The 14,349-nt window shown below is 43.3% G+C and overlaps 1 protein-coding gene across 4 annotated transcripts in view; it reads right to left on the bottom strand.

Annotated features, from left to right (window-relative positions):
• The window catches only part of LNX1 (ligand of numb-protein X 1), a 126,054-nt gene that overhangs the window by 101,757 nt on the left and 9,948 nt on the right, over positions 1-14,349 (bottom strand). The window contains exon 1 of one of the 4 annotated variants that reach the window (XM_043513809.1): positions 4,854-5,015. The exons of 1 other annotated variant lie outside the window; for it this stretch is intronic. The gene's annotated coding sequence lies outside the window, so the exon portion shown is untranslated. Of the gene's footprint in view, positions 1-4,853; positions 5,016-14,349 lie in introns of those variants that run through there. 2 more of the 4 variants (XM_038398604.2, XM_043513810.1) reach the window with 2 other exon arrangements.

The following is a 14,349-nucleotide window of genomic DNA, read 5'->3' as shown; positions in this document are numbered from 1 at the left end:
TTCCCACCAGCAAATAATTGCCAAGGAGGAACTGTACAGAAGCAACAGCCTGTCCTCAACTCTGCTTTAATGCAATGAGACTCAGGAACATTCCCTTGAGTCCTGATGTGGCTGCTGCTCCTGGCAGTCCATTAGCACTCTGGGACAGATACCCCAGGGAGCACTGGGTCAAATCCTAAGTTGTTCAGGAGGAAGAATGGGGAGAAACAGGAGAGTGAAGTAGGCCAGTGGGCAGCCTCCTGAATATGCTGTGGGATCAGGCCCTCCAAAAAAAAGAAAATACAAGGGTGGGAGTAGGATTTTGGATGGTTTGTGGAGCCATGGCTTAAAAAGTTTGAATGAGCATCTGAACCTTTGGATATTTTTCTAAAAACTGAACCTTACTGCTAGGCTGAATGTTAATTACTATGTCAAAAGTAAGATGTCATTTAAAATAAGGGAATAAATGGTGAGACAAAAAAGTGTGGCCAAATGGCCCAAATAACATGGTTTGAGTTCTAATACTGCCTCTAATCCCTACAGGGCCTTGGACATACAACCTACCCTTTCTTGTTCAGTTTATCTCATCTGTAAAACACAGTAACAGTGCACATTGCCTATTTTGCCTGTAAGAGCACTAAGCATCATAGTGGAAGTAGAAGCAATTGCTATGGTTAAGTTTTGCATAAGTGTTTCCATTCTAAACCCCTATATTCAGCAGGCTACTGACTAAAGGCTCTGTCCTGAAAATACTTATGCACATAAAACTTTGCTCAAGGACAGATTCTGCCACATTTACTCATATTAAGGAACACTTTATTCTGTGAATAGTGCCACTGAGTCAGATACCACTCACTGGCCTTGATTCACCACTGCTTTACACCTGTTTCAAGCAAGTGTAACTCCATTAAATCACCCTTTAAAGTACAGTATGAATTCACATTCATGCTTTGTTAGTCCAGTATTAATGCATTCGGAACATTCTTCTCAAAATGAAGAGGCTTACTAGAGTTCTGTTTTGTCAGCCAGGACATGCTAGTAACTTATGGCTAAAGAAGATGGTGAATACTGTGGCTAAATTAATGTCTTCTTCTGAGAACTGGATTTGTGGGTGTGGAGACCAATTTGGTGCAATTTAATCTGGCGGGAGAAGACCAATTAGTGTGAATTCATAACTCTATGGGAACATGCCACAAGATCAGGTGAAAGTGGCTGCATGGATCAAAGTTTTTTATTTGGATTTTTTATATTTATTTTTCCTCCTATGAAGCTTAGCCATTTGCAGTAACCTCAGACTCATCCTGCCAATAAGGCCTCTCAGAGTCTATATCTTGATATCCTCCTAAGTAGCTGTAGAGCAATTAGATGACCTCATTGCAATGGAACTACAAGAAACAGGGATGTGGTACAAGTTTCGTAGCATTAAATTCTATTTGCAAAATACTGCTGTAGTCCTGAAGCTGTGTAGTGCATTTTTGGTGTTATGAATGTCTGCACTCAAAAATCAGCCTTAAAAAAACTCCAAAGAAAAAGCAACAATTACCTCTATTTTATAATAGTAGTATTTAAAAGGTACTTGTAGGCTTTGATGTTCATGTCACTGAGGCAAAAGGGTTAGGGAAGGGATGAGATCCCACTTTTCACTGTGTTTTGGGCCAAACCATTCCCTGCCAGAGACAAATCTGTAGGAGGCAGCCATAGGTATCGGAAAGCTGCAGTGGGTTCGTTTCATGAAATTTCCTGCTAAGCAGCATCCAGTGTGTATTCAGACATACGGGTTTAGGCAATGCAGAGTCTGGTTCAGACAAACCCCGGGCACAACCATTTGTTGTTGGCAGTATTCTCCTGGCAAGTTGCAGTCTTGCATCAGGTTGAGAACAGAACACCGGCAACGGTAAGGTCATGTCCAACACGAAAAAGAAGGTATGCTTTTACAGAAGGGCTATTTAGCCAAGGTCGAAGGAAGTAGATGCAATTTTAAAGGATTTAAGAAACCTAAGTCCTCCCATAGTGATTCTTGCTGAAGGAAGCGTGCAGGATTAAAGTCCATTCTATGTGCCACCATGGCTACATCATAGCCATGAAGTGCAGCTGCTGCTCTGAGATTTATTTAATGTGGAAGTTTTCATTTGCACATTCAATATCCTCAAGTCACATATTTTATTCTGATTTCAGGTGATTTTTTTAAGCCAAACAAGTGAAAAAAAATCAAAATGTGTGTTTTCGGAAGTTTAATAGAAAAAGATGTACAGCTTCACATGCCTTGATTTCTTTGGGTGAAATTTCAGTGAAGCAATTATTTCTGCATTTCAATCATGGGAAAATATTGAATTTCTGCATGTCTTAGTATCTAGCCATTTTCACTATAAAAAACTGACTTATTTACACTATAAAAAAAAGTCCGTTCTACTGAAGTCAATGGGCACATCTGCATGGGCACAGGTGTCTGCCCAGGCAGATCAGTCTACAGGACTGGGGCCATATTAAAATAGGTCACATTTTGGAGCTGTCTGTATCCCTTTAACAGACCATTTGGATAGCTCTCTCACTTTGAGAATCCTCTGATTGTTCGCTTTCCTGCTTGAAAAAGCGTTGCTTGATTTATTGGATATTTTTACATGCAACACAGTAATTGAATGTTCTACAATGAAATGAAGCTTATCTATCATCTCATCCTGTGTGCATACTTTATTGGCATTTTGCACAAAAATGTTATCCTGAGGAAGGTACTTGACACTCTTCAGAATTCTCAGACAGGATAACTTAATTTTCTCCTCTGATAAACAAGCATGATACTGAGTCAGGGACCCTTCCTTTTTCCAACTCAGTGCTACAATAAAGCACTGCAGCAGTTAACGCCCAAACACACAAAACCACTGTTTTTTTCCACTGAATGCATCTGATGAAGTGAGCTGTAGCTCACGAAAGCTTATGCTCAAATAAATTTGTTAGTCTCTAAGGTGCCACAAGTCCTTCTTTTCTTTTTACAAGCAAAGAACAATCCTCTAAATAGCACTAATATTAGTAGAACTGAGAACAAGATGGGTCCCAAGCAAATAAAAGGAATTGACAGCAGCGGCAGAAATATTTTCAGGTGGCAAGAGAAGGCTAACAGACAGCTTGTTTCAATTTATATTTTTGGAAAATATACACTCAGTTTTTGGGTGGAAGAGTATAGGATAGTAAATTGCTAACAGATTACTTCCTTAAGAAGAATTTTCTAATTTTATTTCAGGAAAGAAGTGGATTAGAGTATTTAGTGTAGAACTCCTCAAAGAAAGCATCTTTTCAAATGCCTTATATAACCCAATGGTGAATCCTAGCATTCCATTTATAGATTAGTGCTTTTGTTGTTCTAACAATAGCAGATAATATAAAGTACTGTTTTTATTTCATTGGAACAACTGCCTTGCTATTGGTATTATATTGCAGGAATCTGTGTAAATACAAATACATCCTAGGGAAAAACCAGGCCCTCAATTTTTACATAGGATTCCACAGCACAGTTCCGTGTAAATAAATAAATAAATTAAATAAAAATCAAGCACCTGATGTAGCTCCCCAGTGAGAACTTTTAAGGCCAGTCTTGCTCTTTTTATTGCTGGCTGAACAATTTGTTACTAATTTGTTTGCCAATAAAAGGAAAGCATGAATTACCGCAGCTGTGTTCTGTATATTCTATTTATGATATTTCTGAGCTATCTATGTCTACAAGACCTCAAAAAGAAAAGGAGTACTTGTGGCACCTTAGAGACTAACAAATTTATTAGAGCATAAGCTTTCGTGAGCTACAGCTCACTTCATCGGATGCATTCCGATGAAGTGAGCTGTAGCTCACGAAAGCTTATGCTCTAATAAATTTGTTAGTCTCTAAGGTGCCACAAGTACTCCTTTTCTTTTTGCGAATACAGACTAACACGGCTGCTACTCTGAAACCTACAAGACCTCAGTTCAGCAGTCCATCCTCCCAGCCCAGCAAAACACTTAAGTACCTGCTTAACTTCAGACACCTGATAAAGTCCCTTTGACTACATGTGCGTAAGCGCTTTGCAGGGATGGGATGGACTTAAGTACATGCTTAAACACTTTGCTGAAATTGGGGCTTTAGCATCTATGTGCCAATGCAGGTCCAGTCCTGTGAACTTTTGCACAAGCTTAATTTTACATAGGTCAGACAACCCACAGAAGTTAATAGGACTATTAACATATGCATAAATTATTCATAAGTTTAACTGTCTAAAGGATCAAGGTCATAGTCTGCAGTATATTATTAAAAACTTTAGTTGCTTTAAATTAAAATTTGACTGCAAGATTAAGCTAGTGAAAGACAATATGTGCCAAAAGCAAATTAACACAAATTGAATTAAATAGTTTCTCTTTTCAAATGTAGTTCAACATTCTGATCTGAAGGGGTATCATTTTGATTTTAACATACTTTACCACAGATGAAAGTTTACTTGGCAAAATACAAATATAAAATAAAACAAAACTAGCAGACAGAGATTTGGTGGATGAAAGTTGCCATTATCCTTATCAGCTAAACTAGTATTTTAAAAGCAGTTAGGAAGAAAAACTGTTACACTGCAATAAAGTTGCAAGCCTTCTCTTTTAGAGTATGAAAATGATCAGCGTATAGGTTATGGAGAGACTGAACCCTACATGTATGAAGTAGTAAAAATTCACTGCTGTGGCCATATCAGAGTGTCACTTCAGAATCATAAAAGCTGAGATACTAATCAACTCTTAAATGGTCTTTTCCTCTAAAAAAGTAGTGTTTTGTTCACATGATCAGTTCCTTTCACATTTGTTTTTTAGACAAATGTGTGGCCAACTGAAGAATAAAAAAAAGTCAGAACAAAATGGTTTAAACTCACCTTTCTGTCTTACTTTGTCTTTGATTCATATACAGGGTTGTATGCTGCTGCTAGATTCCTGCAGGTGTAAATTAATGAACTTTGGCAGATATCTGCCGAACAGTGTTTGACCTTCCAGTCTGATCTCAGTAGGAAGAAAACTCTTATTGGTTGTACCACACAAGGAAATGCATGACATCACAAAAGGTAGAAAAGACAAGCTTCACTGCATACTCCTAAATGATTTAAGCTTCAACAAACCACACCCTACTGGTTACTTACCACAGAGAAGGTAGGTGCACACACCTGCATGTTCAGACTTCTCAGGTAACAAAAATCATTTGTAGTTTTTAGTTTTCTTTTTAATATACACAAATTCCATTTGCTTTTATGCTTTTCCGTAATATGTCTTTTCTCTTGCAGCTTATCAACATTTAGTACAGGTTTAAAGAGCTGAATGAAAGCCTAAGGACTGTTTCAAGACAAAGATTTGTGTTTGTTTTCCCCTGAAGGAGGAAGAGGCAGTCAGAAAAGATTGAATAACCCTAATCTGCTTTAGAACTTTTGAAATCTGAGCTTCATTTGTTTCTTAAGATGGACTTTGAACACAGACCTACGTCTCTAATCACAGACTCTGGCTTTAAGGATCCTAGGTTCTATTCCTGGTTCTGCCATTCACTCGCTGGGACCCCAGGCAAATCACTTATCCCTTTTTTTGGTTCTTTATGGTGCATAAATGAGGCCTGAACAATTTTTTGATTGACTTTATTTTTAGCAGTCAAAATATCAGGTTTGGTTTTCCTTGCTTTTGCTAAAGGACCTCTGGGAGGAATCAGAGAATGTTTATTGTAAGATCTAACAGCTTCATTGAAAAGACAAAGGTGCTGAATTTAAACAAAAGATTCCTTTATCCATAATGTTAGTCATTGGAATTATATAGATGTTAGCAAAAACAACTAAAACCAGACTTTTAAAAACAGTTTAACTAGAAATCACTTTCCCCCTCAGTTGTTCAACTTTCACTTTCTTGGCTTTTGAGACGTTACCATTTCACTAATTTTCCAATCATCACAGAGTTTCAGGCCTAGAATATTTTTAATATGAAAAAGAAGCAGGGAAAAAGAAGTCTTTTTAAAAACAGAGAGACCTTTCAAGCCTTTTTTATATAACATACAGCAGCAAAAAAGACCATAGCTTATTCCACTCCCTCCTCTGCCCCCTCCCTCCGTCTTGCAGGTGTCCTTTATCCTAACTGTCTCCATTTATCTATCTATAAAACGGGTATATTTACCTGTTTCACTGTTCTTTAATCCTTCTAGTGTTTTTTCAGTAGCTACAGATGTAAAGTACTATGGAAGTGCTAAATATTATTTAGAACACTGTTTTGTAAAGCAAAAACACAATTAAAATTTATATATTCCTTTCTGTAGGTCCATCACAGCACCTTACCTAAAATATGATAGTTGTAAGTTATTTTTGTATATTAAAGTTTAAAAAAACCCTCTCTTTACTTTTGAATTCATTCTTCAAATTAAAAAAAATGTATCTACTCAGAACATAGCATATTCGGTCAGATGCTACTGACCAATTATAGGCTGCAAGGAGAGTGGTTTAAATAGCTTAGTTTAGAACGATGCAAAAAGAAAATAATCCAAAACCCACATTTATTTTTTTTTAAAAAAGTCAATTTCTTAGGAGTCAGCTGCTGAAGAATCAGTATTAGAATGACTAGTCTTTTAAAAATTAAGGGCATACTCCATAATCTTGATTTCAAGTTTGACTATTTTAGAACAAGCAAGTTAAACTTTACAAAAATCTTACCTTTTATAGATAAGAATAAAAAAAGAAAGTACCAGGCCATAAACATCTAAGAAATAAAAAGCCACACAGGTATACAGTATTGCAATAAAGTGACTGAGCATCTCTTTTTTGTCTGAAAGAATATTTTCACTGGAGGTTTCAGAGTAGCAGCCGTGTTAGTCTGTATTCGCAAAAAGAAAAGAAGTACTGGTGGCACCTTAGAGACTAACAAATTTATTAGAGCATAAGCTTTCGTGAGCTACAGCTCACTTCATCATTGGTGCATAGACAATCCAGGAAGTTTTTGGAAAGCGTAGGGGACAATTTCCTGGTGCAAGTGCTACGGGAGCCAACTAGGGGGAGCGCTTGTCTTGACCTGCTGCTCACAAACCGGGTAGAATTAGTGGGGGAAGCAAAAGTGGATGGGAATCTGGGAGGCAGTGACCATGAGTTGGTTGAGTTCAGGATCCTGACGCAGGGAAGAAAGGTAAGCAGCAGGATACGGACCCTGGACTTCAGGAAAGCAGACTTTGACTCCCTCAGGGAACAGATGGCCAGGATCCCCTGGGGGACTAACATGAAAGGGAAGGGAGTCCAGGAGAGCTGGCTGTATTTCAAGGAATCCCTGTTGAGGTTACAGGGACAAACCATCCCGATGAGTCGAAAGAATAGTAAATATGGCAGGCGACCAGCTTGGCTTAATGGTGAAATCCTAGCGGATCTTAAACACAAAAAAGAAGCTTACAAGAAGTGGAAGCTTGGACATATGACCAGGGAAGAGTATAAAAATATTGCTCGGGCATGTAGGAAAGATATCAGGAGGGCCAAATCGCACCTGGAGCTGCAGCTAGCAAGAGATGTCAAGAGTAACAAGAAGGGTTTCTTCAGGTATGTTGGCAACAAGAAGAAAGCCAAGGAAAGTGTGGGCCCCTTACTGAATGAGGGAGGCAAGCTAGTGACAGAGGATGTGGAAAAAGCTAATGTACTCAATGCTTTTTTTGCCTCTGTTTTCACTAACAAGGTCAGCTCCCAGACTGCTGTGCTGGGCAACACAAAATGGGGAAGAGATGGCCAGCCCTCTGTAGAGATAGAGGTGGTTAGGGACTATTTAGAAAAGCTGGACGTGCACAAGTCCATGGGGCCGGACGAATTGCATCCGAGAGTGCTGAAGGAATTGGCGGCTGTGATTGCAGAGCCCTTGGCCATTATCTTTGAAAACTCGTGGCGAACGGGGGAAGTCCCGGATGACTGGAAAAAGGCTAATGTAGTGCCCATCTTTAAAAAAGGGAAGAAGGAGGATCCTGGGAACTACAGGCCGGTCAGCCTCACCTCAGTCCCTGGAAAAATCATGGAGCAGGTCCTCAAAGAATCAATCCTGAAGCACTTAGAGGAGAGGAAAGTGATCAGGAACAGTCAGCATGGATTCACCAAGGGAAGGTCATGCCTGACTAATCTAATCGCCTTTTATGATGAGATTACTGGTTCTGTGGATGAAGGGAAAGCAGTGGATGTATTGTTTCTTGACTTTAGCAAAGCTTTTGACACGGTCTCCCACAGCATTCTTGTCAGCAAGTTAAGGAAGTATGGGCTGGATGAATGCACTATAAGGTGGGTAGAAAGCTGGCTAGATTGTCGGGCTCAACGGGTAGTGATCAATGGCTCCATGTCTAGTTGGCAGCCGGTGTCAAGTGGAGTGCCCCAGGGGTCGGTCCTGGGGCCCGTTTTGTTCAATATCTTCATAAATGATCTGGAGGATGGTGTGGATTGCACTCTCAGCAAATTTGCGGATGATACTAAACTGGGAGGAGTGGTAGATACGCTGGAGGGGAGGGATAGGATACAGAAGGACCTAGACAAATTGGAGGATTGGGCCAAAAGAAATCTAATGAGGTTCAATAAGGATAAATGCAGGGTCCTGCACTTAGGATGGAAGAATCCAATGCACCGCTACAGACTAGGGACCGAATGGCTCGGCAGCAGTTCTGCGGAAAAGGACCTAGGGGTGACAGTGGACGAGAAGCTGGATATGAGTCAGCAGTGTGCCCTTGTTGCCAAGAAGGCCAATGGCATTTTGGGTTGTATAAGTAGGGGCATAGCGAGCAGATCGAGGGACGTGATCGTTCCCCTCTATTCGACACTGGTGAGGCCTCATCTGGAGTACTGTGTCCAGTTTTGGGCCCCACACTACAGGAAGGATGTGGATAAATTGGAAAGAGTACAACGAAGGGCAACGAAAATGATTAGGGGTCTAGAGCACATGACTTATGAGGAGAGGCTGAGGGAGCTGGGATTGTTTAGTCTGCAGAAGAGAAGAATGAGGGGGGATTTGATAGCTGCTTTCAACTACCTGAAAGGGGGTTTCAAAGAGGATGGCTCTAGACTGTTCTCAATGGTAGCAGATGACAGAACGAGGAGTAATGGTCTCAAGTTGCAATGGGGGAGGTTTAGATTGGATATTAGGAAAAACTTTTTCACTAAGAGGGTGGTGAAACACTGGAATGCGTTACCTAGGGAGGTGGTAGAATCTCCTTCCTTAGAGGTTTTTAAGGTCAGGCTTGACAAAGCCCTAGCTGGGATGATTTAACTGGGACTTGGTCCTGCTTTGAGCAGGGGGTTGGACTAGATGACCTTCTGGGGTCCCTTCCAACCCTGATATTCTATGATTCTATGATTCTATGATTCATCGGATGCATTTGGTGGAAAAAAAACCCAAATGCATCCGATGAAGTGAGCTGTAGCTCACGAAAGCTTATGCTCTAATAAATTTGTTAGTCTCTAAGGTGCCACCAGTACTCCTTTTCTTTTCACTGGAGGAAAACTAGTCTAGTGATTACATGAATCACTAAAAATACAGTGCCTTCAATTACCATAATGATCATTTTTCCACTAAGAAAGGAAGCGTTATTCAGTTCAAAATTGTTTTAAAAGGAAAAAAGGCCAGTTCTAAAGATGTACTCAATAGAAAACGCCGATCCTGCAGCAATCCTATTTCATGTTAAAAACAAAAGAAAAAATTCAGCAGTCACTAATGCAGATGTATGTGGCTAATGGATCTTTGCTTTTATCCTTTGATTCATCCTATAAGTTGTTTTGTTTATCCTTCAAAATATACTAAAAACTGAATTGCAGTGAATCAATATAAAACCTAAGCTAAATATTTACTAATGAAATGTCATCATTATATACAATGAAGTTTTAAAATAATATTTAAGCTACACATGCTTAACTGTGAGCAAGCGCTTAAGCCCTTCCCTATTCAGCAATGGGACGTAAACACATGCTTTGATTTCCACAAGGATTAAGCATATGCTTGAGCACTTTGTAGAATCAGGGCTATGGGGCTGGTGAAGTGTCTTTTTATGTGAGGTCCTATGTTAAATCTGCCTCTTATATACCCAGGTTGAGTAGACTAGACGCTTCTCTGAACTAATGCCTGGTGCTGCACAATTAACAGACCCATTCAACTGGTTCTTTTAAATGGTTCAAGGCGGTTTTAGATTTTCTTCAGCAAAACCGTAAAATAAAAAGGGGGAATATTTTCCAGTTGGGATTCATTCTACCCCATTGGAATGAGAACAAAGACTGGAAGGTCTAAAGCTGGAGATGCACCAGTTAATGAAATTTTACCTCATGATTTAGAAGTTTACTTGTGGTGCGCAAAACCCAAAAAAATGGTTCATTACAGTTTTGCTATCTTTAAGTTTAACACGTTGTACAGTTTGCCTCAATTGACTGACCACAACAAATGCTGGTATATCCCATCTGATTTTAATGAGAGGCCTTTCTAACTGAAGGCATTTTATCCTTCCAAACTGCTGAAAATATTTACATCAGGATGGCATAGTGTACATTCTGTCATACTGGACTTATTCAGTTATTCATTTTCTTTAGTTAAGTTACTTCAGCTTCTAGTGTATTCACTGGCACATGGTGTGGGCTCAGTATAATACAAATGAGTAGATTAGAAGAGTCAAATTACTGAAAATTGTAATAATCAAAATGTTAGATAATATTATTATAGGTGCCATCTGTGTGGAGCTCTGATAAGAGCATTAGTCCTTTTTTATAAATATACTGTCCATGCAGCCTTAACTGAAGTTTCTCTCAAAGGGTAAAGTTGCCCTTCCTCACACATACCAGAACTTTCTGCAGGGAACTCTATTGTGGCTATGGTCAGAAGTGAGATTAGTCTGTGGTCATCTGTGCAGCTTGCTGATGGTCACTATTACAGCTCGATTTAGTCCTTCCAACGGAGGATTTGTGGCCAGCAGATATCTGTAACTTTGGAGTCAGCAGCTACACCAATCCCAATAATACCCTGCATGCTGGGCTACATGGAAATGGCCTGGAGCCAAGCTGTGCAATATGCAGAAGATGCAGAGTCCCTTGAATAATCACTTCTGCAGTCCCCTTCTCTGCTCTTCTGCAATGTTGGATGCCATCTGCAAGTCCAACCCTCAGGATGAATTTTTCTGAGTGCCAAAATTTGCCTTCATTTACACTCTCAAGGCTGCATCAGAGCAGGGATACTAAAGGCCTGCAGTTAGGGCCCCAGTTCCTGTAATCATGTGATTACATCAGAATCTAAATGTTCATTAAAAACAAAAAAGCATTGAAAATGTGACCTAAGTGTAACTCAGGCAGAGACATCTGTCTAGGTCTGAAGACAGGCTGGAACAATAACTCAGAGGGGGTGAACCTCCCCATTCCTCTCAATAGGTTAACACACTGCTGAGAGAAAAGGAGTACTTGTGGCACCTTAGAGACTAACAAATTTATTAGAGCATAAGCTTTCGTGAGCTACAGCTCACGATCACTTAAGATAAGCCATCACCAGCAGCGGGGGGGGGGGGGGGGGAGGAGGAAAACCTTTCATGGTGACAAGCAAGATAGGCTAATTCCAGCAGTTAACAAGAATATCAGAGGAACAGTGAGGGGTGGGGTGGGAGGGAGAAATACCATGGGGAAATAGTTTTACTTTGTGTAATGACTCATCCATTCCCAGTCTCTATTCAAGCCTAAGTTAATTGTATCCAGTTTGCAAATTAATTCCAATTCAGCAGTCTCTCGTTGGAGTCTGTTTTTGAAGCTTTTTTGTTGAAGGATAGCCACTCTTAGGTCTGTAATCAAGTGACCAGAGAGATCAAATACAGATCTGCGAATACAGACTAACACGGCTGCTACTCTGAAACACTGCTGAGAGAGGAGCCTGGCTCTGGTTACCCATATACAGCCCTAAAGAAACCAATGGGCCAGATTCAGATCTGGGCATAAGTGAGTAAAAATCCCTTGATTTCAATGGAGTTGCTTCCACTCATGCCAGGTCTGAATTTGGCCCATTGAGTTTGAAAGGACAGAGTTAGGGGAAATGGCCCCTAACCATCCAATTTAGTAATGGCTTTAGGTTTAAGGCCATTGTCTTTGTTTCTGTTCTCCTTTTGGGGAATGAACATTTTAAATCAGATTACAAAACCTGGAAATATAGTCTTCTGGTTGATTGTACCACATTGGAAAGGGAGTTTACTATGGACTCTCTCATAACCACTGAGCACTGAGTACCAGTCTGTTAGGAGACAGGCCTATGGACTCTCTTTTAACCACTAGTCAAGTGATGCCAGACTGAAAACATCTTATACTGTGAAGTTCTATGAAGGGCCCTCACAATTGGCACCATACGGTACATCTACACAGCAATTGAACACCCAGAGCTGGCCGGGGACAGCTGACTCAGGTTCATGGGGCTGTGGCTGTAAAATAGATGTGTAACTATCAGGGTAACCAGGTGTCTAGTTTTTGATCAGAACACCCAGTGGAAAAGGGACCCTGCTGGCTCCGGTCAGCACCACTGACTGGACCATTAAAAAGTCTGGTCAGTGGTGCTGCGGCGCTAGGGCAGGCTAGTCCCTACCTGTACTGGCTGACACCGCGCTGCTCCCCTGAAGCAGCCAGCATGTCCAGCTCCTAGGTGCGGGGGCCACGAGGCTCTGTGCGCTGCCCCCGCACAAAGCACCGGCTCCGCACTCCCATGGGCTGGTTCCTGGCCTATGGGAGCTGGGGGCAGTGCCTTCGGGCGAGAGTGGTGCGTGGTGCTCCTGGCCCCCCGCCTAGGAGCCGGACCTGCTGGTTGTTCACTATTTCCAGGGCATGTGCACCGTGATGCTAGCATAGGTACAGGAAGTGGGGGTGCAGGGGGTGCTTCCTGCACCTATGCCCTGCTCCCAGCCCTCCACCCCCCCCCAAACACCTCACATCACCCGAGACGGGCTCGGGTCCTGGCTGCTGGCCCTAGGGCCCCATGCCATCTCCACCCCTGTTCCCAGGCCTCTGCTCCCGGGGCCTGCTGGCCCCACATGTGGGGCTCTTCTCCTGGGGCCCTAGCTGCTGGCCCCATACCCACACCTAGCTCCATAGCCGGGGCTCTTATCTTGGCCCCGCATGTGGACTCCCAGCTGCTGGCCCCTGCCCAGGGCTCCGCTGCTGGCCCCATGCCCTCCCCCAGGCTCCGCTACTGGCCCCATGCCCTGCCCCAGCTGTGGTCTCGGCTCCCTTAGCCCGTCCAGGTCCCCCACTCCCAGAGACACAGCACTGCTCCCAGCCTCAAGGGGTGGGGACACCGGGGCAAGGGGGCTGGCTTTCAGCACCCCCCCACTACTAAAAATGTTCCAGTACCACTGGGTGCCAGGACAGGCAGGCAGCCTGCCTTAGCACCCGGGCTGCACTGCTGACTGGAAGTTGCCTATGAGGTAAGCCCCTGCCCCAGCCCCAAGCCCCCCCCAAATCCCTCATCCCTAGCCCCACCCCAGAGCCAGCACCCCCAGCCCAGACACCTTACCCTCTTCCCTGCCTCAAGCTGCACCCCCCCTCCCACACTCCAAATCCCTCGGCCCCACCCCCAGCCTGGAGCCCGCTCATGCATCCCAAACCCCTCATTCCCCAGCTCCACTCCAGAGTCCTCACCCCATCCTGCACTCCAACTCCCTGCCCCAGCCTGGACCCCCCTCCTGTACCCTGAACATCTCACTTCTGGGCCCACCCTGGAACCCGCACCCCCAGTAAGAACCCTCACTCTCTCCCGCACCCCACTTCCTGCCCAACCCAGTAAAAAAAACTCTTAATTTGTCCTACTTTCTAAATTACCATTTGAAATCTAATCAAGTGAGAAATAAAGGTTGGCCATAATAAAAAAGAGAAATTAAAAGACACCCTCATGGGACAACTGGTTCTAAAAGGGCTTCTAAATTTAACAACCGGCCAAAAGCGGTGCCTCAGGCGCTGACTCCACGGGTGCTCCGGGCCTGGAGCACCCATGGGGAAAATTTGGTGGGTGCAGAGCACCCACTGGCAGCTCCCCACCCTGCCCCCAGCCCCAGCTCACCTCCGCTCTGCCTCTGCCTCCTCCCCTGAACCCACCGCCCTGCTCTGCTTCTCTGCCCCCCCCCCGGCTTCCTGCAAATCAGCTGTTTGCGCGGGAAGCCTGGGAGGGCTGAGAAGCAAGCGGTGGCTTCGCACTTAGGCCCAGGGAGGAGGAGGCGGAGCGGAGGTGAGCTGGGGCAGGGGGGCGCAAGGACGGCCGCCTTCACTGCAGCAGGTTACTGGGGGGAGGGGAGGGGAGGGCGGCGGCGCAGGGGAATCGCTCCCCGCCCCAGCTCACCTCCGCCTCCCTGGGCCTGAGCGCGAAGCCGCGGCCTGCTTCTCAGCCCTCCCCAGCTTCCCGCGC

This window comes from Dermochelys coriacea, chromosome 4, assembly GCF_009764565.3.
Source record: "Dermochelys coriacea isolate rDerCor1 chromosome 4, rDerCor1.pri.v4, whole genome shotgun sequence".
Classification (NCBI taxonomy): domain Eukaryota; kingdom Metazoa; phylum Chordata; order Testudines; family Dermochelyidae; genus Dermochelys; species Dermochelys coriacea.
Note: the sequence above shows the minus strand (reverse complement) of the source record. Positions and strands in the feature narration are given on the sequence as shown.